Raw genomic sequence first — 9,185 nt, 5'->3', positions numbered from 1 at the left:
AGAGCACCCAGTGAAAATCTGCAGGCAGCTATGGGGATGATTTTAGATGATGATGGGGAGAAGCAAGCGTTTCAACTTTTCTGACGCCAACCTTTTGTCAAGAGATAGATTGTTTAATGCAAACCAGGAATAAAAGGTTAAACTGCTCGGAGGCAGTTTACTCTAGCAGTGTGTAGAATTGTCATTCAAATGTTCTACACACTACCAGTCTGAACCAACACAACCAACCATATCAGTGTTGCAGCCTTGATATCAGATTTCACAGCAAACAATACAGAGCTGAATCGCTGACCTTCCGTGTGTCATTGCCAATTAAAGAAACTTATTGTTAACTGTCAGATAACCGGCTGAAAGGAGGTGAAAGTCAGCGCTACAACAAAGCAGTAATTTCTGAAAACTCACACATACACAAAGACACCGCATTAGTTTAAGATTTGGGCAAATAAGCTGTCAAGAGAATATGTATGGTTCTTATACTAGCTTGACCATGAACACTACTTACATAGGAGAGTAATAGATACTTAAAGAGGATAAATACTATGGAGTAGTTACACTCTCACAAACTCCTGTGTGCTGAGGATTTCTATCAGATGTGGTCTAGAAACAGCAGACAGGAACAGAGCAGGAAGTGAGAAGTTACTACATACGTGCCATTACCTTTGTGTCCAAGCCAAAAAGAGGCGAGGGGACCTACAGTGTACAGCAGCTGTATCATAATGGTGAAATGTACTTCCTCCTTTATGGAGTAGGTTGTTCTCTGGGAAGAGAGTTATGTCTAAACTGAGTTTTAGTTAACATTCTTTACTATCATATATTGTCATAAGGAGAATTAAAGGTAATTAAAGGTAATGAATATCCTAAAGATGATTATGGCTTTTAGGTGATGATGGCAGAGTCTTCTTTAGCAGAGTGAACAAATATAACAACAAAAACAGCACAAACCAGTCCATGGACTAACTTCCTGCAAAGGTTGGCAGGTAATTCAGCACATGGAAAGCAACAGAACAGCAGTGCTTTCGACCAGCAGACTGCCTCCTTCTTGATGGGTTCATTAAAATGCTAACACTGCAGCACACATTTTATCCTGAATGTTTATGCATCATGCTGTGTTTCAGCACATTGGATATAATTACTGGACATGTTGCTGTGTATGCTTAAAGGTAGGGTAGGACATTTCATTCTGATGCACTTTTTGTTAAATTAGTGTAACTTCTCTTTACAATCCGGTAGCAACCGATTAGTTCAGCAGTTTCGATTTAAAACAAAGAATATCAATCATCTGTGGAAGCTATAAAACACTAAAAACATCAGCCAATCCTACAGGGCGACCCTGTGCGGAGTACTGGCTGGTTGTCACTCTCTTCCTGCTCTGCAAGCACCAGAGAGGTACATGCATGATGGCCGAAGTCACAGACCGCAGCTCGTCTTTAAGTAATGCGCGTCCATGTGATTGGAGGCGTGGCTTCGGGGTGAGCTCCGAGAGAAAGGGGCGTGTGTTTACTTTCGAAATCTGGTTGACTCTCACTGAGTTTTCAAAATCTCCTACCCTACCTTTAAAAGCTAAAAGGTGACATGGAAAACAAATGTGAAAGGTCCTGGGGCTGTGTTTCCTCTCTACATTGTATTAAACAGTAATGTCGGAGGGGACTGTCTTATTTACAAAACACACACACACACACACACAAAGCCAAACACAGGTAACAGACCTACGTAAAAACCACAGCCTTACTATGGTTACATCTGCCCCAGTGCTGAACAATGTCTGCATCTATCCTGAAGATATGCTAACACAGAGTAGTCTCCTGCTGGGAAAGATTAGCTGTAATTGGAGAGGACTCCGTGGAAAATGTCAGCTCTGTTGTAGCATTTTAAGGACAAAGGTTGTGTATTCATATAGTTTTGGCAAATGTCAGGTCAGCTACTGTAGTTACCAAGCCAGTAAATCCTACAAGGCACTGATCTAACTTTGTTTGTCTCTGTCTCTGAGAAACTCTCCCACCAACAGTGACATTAACTGCATGCCAATTTAAACCTCGGGGTGAATATGGAAAAAAATGTAACATTTGCTTTCCTAATAAAAATCCAAAGTTAGCATGCATCTTGCTTTTCTAGATGTTGCTTATCAGGGAGAACTTGCCCAAAGGCTATATACTATAGCTGCAGACAAGTTTGTGGAGCCTGTTAGCAGAGCTGCGCAGCATGGTTGTAAACAATAGGCTACCTCGAGACCTAGTCACAGTGGAATAGTTTTTAAACATTTTTTATATATAATTATCAGCAGTATCGCTGGGTAGTGTGTCTAACTCATTTGATTATGTTTTTATTTGTTTTTGCACACTTCTTGCTACCAAAAGATTTCAACTCTATAAGTAGCAGATGGCTGATTTCTAGTTTGATGCCAGGTTACAGGGGGCTAGCTGGCTCTGGCTGTCTCATATAGTGAGTATAAGAGGATGAGACACATCAAGCTGATCATGAAGATTTGTTTCTTTAAACGGTTTCACTGATATCATAATATGGTACAGTTTGATATCTGCAATTTTAAGTAAAAACAACAATGTTGGTATTCTGTATGAAAAGACAACAACCTCAAAGCCCAAAAAGAGTCTTTGAATCCAGCTGTGGCTGTAAGACTACTTATTATATACACTTTCTGGCCTCCTGCCAAGGGTTTACACAGAAGTAAACAAAATCAAAGCATCATCCTCTGCCCAGACCTTCTCCTCACTCTGATTCTGTTCCCTTGGTCTGGACTAAAGATCAAAAATTATAGTCTGTATAAAAGTACTAAATAAATGCACATGGTTTCACAACCTGCTTCTATGACATGTATACTGCATCTGGCTTAACAATAGATTTGTCTTAGGATAAATGCTTCATTGGAGTGCCAGTATTCTCAAAATACATGATTTTCAGAGTCTCATCCACTACAGCCGGTTTTTGGTGCCAGTGAAAACATCTGGCAAAGTCATTTGGCTTTACTAACACCAAAATTTACAAGGCCCCACGACTTTGTTTTAAAAACCTGCTAAGTGTGACCACATCATTACTTCCTGTAGTACCAGATCCAATAGTAATTTCAGGCGACTATAAAAATAACTGTGTTAGACCAAATTGTATCGTCTTCTATACTGGATGATATTGTCTGAATCAGAACTGTGTCCATTCACTCAGTCGCAGCACCTGAGCCATCTCATTGAAACTCCTGCAGAACAGCTGTGCAGCTTTACAATGAGCCAACTGGGGAAGCTAAGATGTTATCTAAGTAATCTATGCAGAAATCTTGAACGACTTCTAAAACTGATGTATTGACTTTATGCCAGCTGCTATTGTCCACAGGCAAATGATATCTATACATAAAATGAAAATAAGCTGTGTCGTTTTGTTGCAAAACAGCATCTGGCTTACACTTTATTTTCCAGATGTATTTGCCGGCAAAGTGATTCACTGTCTGCATTTGCATTGTCTTTAACTGCTGTTTGGCTCCTGGGAGAAGATAATCCCTGTGTAACAGCAGCATTATCTCATGCAAAAGAGGAACTGAGCTCTTCACACAAACAGAGGGAGGTGGTGATTGGCTGAGAGACAGCTGTCCCTGCTGCTGCCGGCCTGTTGGTGACCTTGTGGAAATGAGGGAAAATAGGTTAAGTCAGCTCAGGTGCCTGACTGCTGTTATCACTGGCAGACACTGAGTCACCTGTGTGTGTGTGTGAGTGTGTAGGACGGATGGAAAAGTGTGCCTGCGTACACACACAGAGCTTGTCTGTATATACAGCATTTGTATTCAGGAGTCTCTGGCTCATACTACCTGGATATTCACACTGATAAGGGAGAGAGTTTTTTATTATGTGTGAATGAAACAACAAAACAGCACCACGTTTCCCTGGCTTGAATTAAAACAGATCATAGTCTCCTGTAGCTCTAAAACAGTAAAAATGACTTGCAAGCTGCAGTCAAATCACTTAAAAGTTTGTATTCGCTCGTATTTTTTGATTTATTTATGGTTTGGACCTGAAGTTTTAGCCTCGGTCTTTTGACCTGATTGCAATTATGCAGCATATTCAAAACCAGCCAAAAAAACTCTAAGGCATAAATCAAGAGTTAATGTGCAAGCAACCTAAGGCTGATAAAATCACCACTAGACACAGGCAACGGTATCTATGCCTCAATCAAACTATAAATTTAGATTGGTAAATCTGCCATTGTTATCACTGTGAACTGTATGTGCAATGCATTTTAAGATAAATGGCTGAGTCAATACAGATGGCAAAAAAACTGACTATAGCAGTCAGGAAGCTCAGGCAAGTAAATATTCTAGTGTAGAATGCGCAATAGATATGATATTAAATGATCTCTTTTCAAAAGTTTATAGTGTTGTAACAGCAGCAGAGACCAAGGTGCCATTACTACTCTTATCTCCCACTTCCTGTTCTAACTTTCTCACTGAGAGAGGCTGAGCTTGAGCCAGCTGACCAGGGCTGCCTCTGTTTGGCAACAGGTGCTATGATGTGTGTGTGTGTGAGTCAAGAGAGAGAGGTGGTCCAGGATTCAAGCCAGCCAGCACAGAGCTGGTCAAAGGGCAGTGAGATGTATGAAAGCAAATTATACAGACACTTCTGCCACAAACACGCTCAGGCTCGAGGTTGAAAAATACAAACACTGCTTATGGTAACTGCTGAAGCAAAAATAACCATATAATATAAGCAAAGGGGACAAAACCTCTCAGATCTTTTTTCAGCTTATTTTTGTGCTCAAGAATCAATGGCCAACTTGTGATTTTGTAGATCAACTTGATTATTGTGCAGCCAACCCCAAAGCTTCAGGCATGTGTTAAACCATCACAAGGGTTCTCCTCGTGGACATCTGCATTTGCAGAAATTGGTCGTGTCACAACATGAGTCAGCTGTTGTGCCAGAAAAAAAGGCAAAAATGTTTGTGCTGTTTGGAGTGGATAAATTTCATCCAGTCATTTGAACAAGCAGAGACTGCTAATCATCATTCATTTTCCCTTGCAGACAAAAGCTAGGTGTGAATGGGTCTTAGTGTTTTTTTTGTTGTTTTTTTTCAATGTAAAGGAGGCTTTTAGGCTTTGGAAATACTGCTAGTATTAGCTTCCTCCTCAGTCTTAGATTTCCTGTCAAAAAGCTCTGTAAACTCAGCTAGTAAATGTAATGCATGCCACAGGGATCTGAGATGATGTTGTAAACCCAAAACAAGTCACTGGATCTATGAATCACAGAGACAGCCAGTGATGACCTCGTACTCCACGGCAGCTTTGCCTCCAGGACATGTTTGCATAACTGAAAATCCAGTCTGCGCCCACAAACACACACACACAGAGTGAAACAGGCAAAGTGGCAAGCTAAGATACAATTCAAAAAGCCAGCTTTCCTTGCTCATCATCATGTTTTTTTCTCATTAGAAAATACACAGTTTCTGTACTACAGAGCAGATGGCTAAGTATTCCTGGATTTTTATATGACTATACCACAGCCGGCTAATGGCTAATCACATAAAGCACAATGACTTATTAATGTTTTGTTGGAATGAAGTATGCCATTATTCATTGTGTTCCTCATAATCCACTACTGCAAAAATAATGAAACAGAACTAAGCGATGACTTGGTCCATCACAAATACACACAAAGGCACAAACAAGTTGGCTTTGATTTGAACACACCGTCTGAATAACACAGTATAAAGCAATCTTACACCTATCTATCTTCCGCCCACACGGTGGGGAGAAAACAAAACAGCGAGTGTGCGTACAATCTGCTCTGTGTTCTATGAGTTGATGAGCTCTTTCAGCGTCTGACGAGGCCCGTGGAGTCGCTCTAACGCCAGATGTCTCAGAATAATGGGCCTTTCTTTGTACCTGTTATCTCTTTACCAGGCACTTTGAATAATGACGTGATCTAAGGGTCTGCTAAATCCACATCTAAGTGATATGTGATTACAGATATGATGGTAAAGTGAGCTTGATAAGAGCAGCAAACGAGTCCTTGTAATCTCAGTAATGAATATCCTAAAGATGATTATGGCTTTTAGGTGATGATGGCAGAGTCTTCTTTAGCAGAGTGAACAAATATAACAACAAAAACAGCACAAACCAGTCCATGAACTAACTTCAGCACATGGAAAGCAACAGAACAGCAGTGCCTGTACCAGCAGACTGCCTCCTTCTTGATGGGTTCATTAAAATGCTAACACTGCAGCACACATTTTATCCTGAATGTTTATGCATCATGCTGTGTTTCAGCACATTGGATATAATTACTGGACATGTTGCTGTGTATGCTTAAAGGTAGGGTAGGAGATTTCATTCTGATGCACTTTTTGTTAAATTAGTGTAACTTCTCTTTACAATCCGATGGCAACCAATTAGTTTCGCTTTAAAACAAAGAATATTAATCATCTGTGGAAGCTATAAAACACTAAAAACATCAGCCAATCCTATGAGGCGCACCTTTAATGATTGAGGCTTCAAAGGACTTTACAGTTTTACACATTCACTTACAGGAGGAAAAACTGGCCAGTTTCTTTTGGATGATGATGCACAAACATTTGTAATGTTACAGTAAAGCTTTAGGCCACACATGGACAGCAGAGTGCTGGATACATATTGCATTATCTTGGCATTTGGTAAGTTGCAGTATGCATGTTTCGAGCAAGTTAAGAAGAAAAGTGCGATCTGAGCATCTTTTTTTCATCCTATTTGGTAAAAGGTAATACTACAGCACTTATTCATGGTTTTCTCTGGACACACACACACACACACACACACAGAGAGACATTTAAACATGTCCAATGACAGCTGCCTAATAAAAAAATCTGACAAACAGAATGAGGAGTGTTGTGTTTGAACTGATTTAGCGTGTGTGTGTTAAATGAAAAGCTTTGTATGGAAACTATACTGTATTTAAAGATGGCGGGCATGTCTCCGCCTCCACCTGTGTACAAAGTGAAGCTAAAATATCTCACTTACATGCTCTGCCATCTTGGAAAAAGATGCTTCCTTGAAATCCAGAGTCTGTGCAGCAGAAAGTGGATGGTGAAGCCACACGATCACTGTTCCGCTCAAACACCCACCAACTTCAGCTGTGAGCACACCCCTTCCTTTTTACATAGCGTGGCTGGTCCATTCCATAAAATCATTTCATGCTGCTGCCGCGACCTGACGACAAAAGGTTTACATATACAATACAATACAATACAGCACCTAAGCACCCAGTGGTAGTGTTTTTACACAATATTTGCTCTTTATGGTTCAGACTTTATTAAAAACCTTTAATCAAGGCTGTATTATTAACCAGGCACACTGGGAAAGAGCAGAGATTTACAGCACAATGTGTCAGTAAGCTCAAACAGAACAGCTGATGTTAAACAAGTGAGGTAACATTATGCTTATTTCATTTACCCTTTTAGCTTCTTCCACATCCACTTTTTTCACCCTCAGGAGCTGTGGCTGTGACCTACATGAATTTTTAATTCAGCATTTTAGACTTTTCACCTGTGATCTTCTTAAGAGTGAAACATTTTTCATTTTTAATGGAATATATGGTCAAACTCATCATATGAGGTTTTTTCATGTGAAAAGTGGATGACCTCTTTCTCTCAGCATCTGTTGCCATGGTGATTTGTAGTGTGATAATAGCTTGTTTGATTCAGGCTTTAAGGAGTCAGGCTAAATCAGTTCAGACTTTGTTGAATCTCCTCAATAGAACGGGATACAAAACACCAAAACAACACACAGCGGTGGACCCTTTGGGATTCTGTCCCTCCTGCTCCCTTACAGCAGCATCTATTGAGTAGCACCTGTCACATGTGTAGCAACACACAATAACAAACCATTACCTACAACAACCTACAATGCAACAATTGTGTATCAGCATAAAAAGGCTTTTCATTAATCACAGTTACCTTACCCTAACAAGAGTATAAGCGATACCAGTGATGTGCTGTTTATGGATCAATAAGAGCCTGAGGCACTCATGTACTGCAGTGCTCATAATGTCATTCAGGCTAATCAGATACAATGGATCCAGGGAGGGGTATTGATTACTAGAATATCCTGGGATTTATAGACACACAAAGGCAGCAACATAAAATCAACAAGACCTGCACCCTTTGACAGTAACACTGTGGCATACATACAAATGGTCTGTTTAAGGGTTTACAGCAATGTAAACAGTGTTAAACAAACTGAGTCCAGTTCAAGAAAGGAGTCACTTTTACACCTAAAAGTGATGAATTAAGACATTCTAGGAGAGTGTGTGACACTGATAAAGGAGCTCAGACAGAAGAGGAGCACACAGACTTGGAGCCTTGTCTGTCAGCAGAACTTCATCACAGCCACAGCTGACGTAAGCTGCCATCCGCCCGAGGTATGAATGCAGTTTCACTGTTTTACCACTGACTACCAGAGATTTTAAAGACAGTTTTACAAGTTTCTGTTAACAAGTTTAGTCCATCATTGTGTTGCCTCATCCTATGCTAGTGACCTTTTGACTTCACATGAGCTCATAACCTAGTGTTCTCTGGCTGGGTGTCTGCTTTTAGATCCCTGTGTGTGTGTGTGTTTGTTCTTTTTTTGTCATATTATTGACGCTTTTCTTGGCTTATTCTGTTTATTGCTTGTGCAACACACTGACACTTGCATCCAGATGAGTCACTGTGGATTTACCTTCCATCATTCCAAAAGATCAGCAGCAGAGAGATTTAGTTTTCTGCTGCAGCATTGATTTTAGACGAGCAGCCTACATCTTCTTGCAAAAACAGAAGGTTCATAGCAAGCTGTTAGCTCCAGTTTCCTCTGAAACTGTTCAGTCAAAGATGATAAGCTTCTCTGATGAAAGACACAGGCTGCTTGTATAGTCTCAGCAAATCCAATAAACAAAAGCATTGATCATCATTTGTGCATACTTAGTCCTGGGTCTCGAAATACTCACCACAGCACCACTGTATGTTAAAGTAACAACCACAGATGCTTGGTCCACCTGTCTGAGTAGCACCTATTAAAAAACCACACTGTCCAGTGTTTGTTGGTATGGAGTTGTGGCAAGAACCAGAATATATAAGACTAATAGAAAGATAAATATCTTTTGGGGAAACATTTGTAATTTACTGAGTCTGGATTAGACGCTGCTCCTAAATCATCAACAGCCACATGCACCTGCTGTCACGAA

Source organism: Parambassis ranga, chromosome 2, assembly GCF_900634625.1.
Source record: "Parambassis ranga chromosome 2, fParRan2.1, whole genome shotgun sequence".
NCBI classification, from domain to species: domain Eukaryota; kingdom Metazoa; phylum Chordata; class Actinopteri; family Ambassidae; genus Parambassis; species Parambassis ranga.
Note: the sequence above shows the minus strand (reverse complement) of the source record.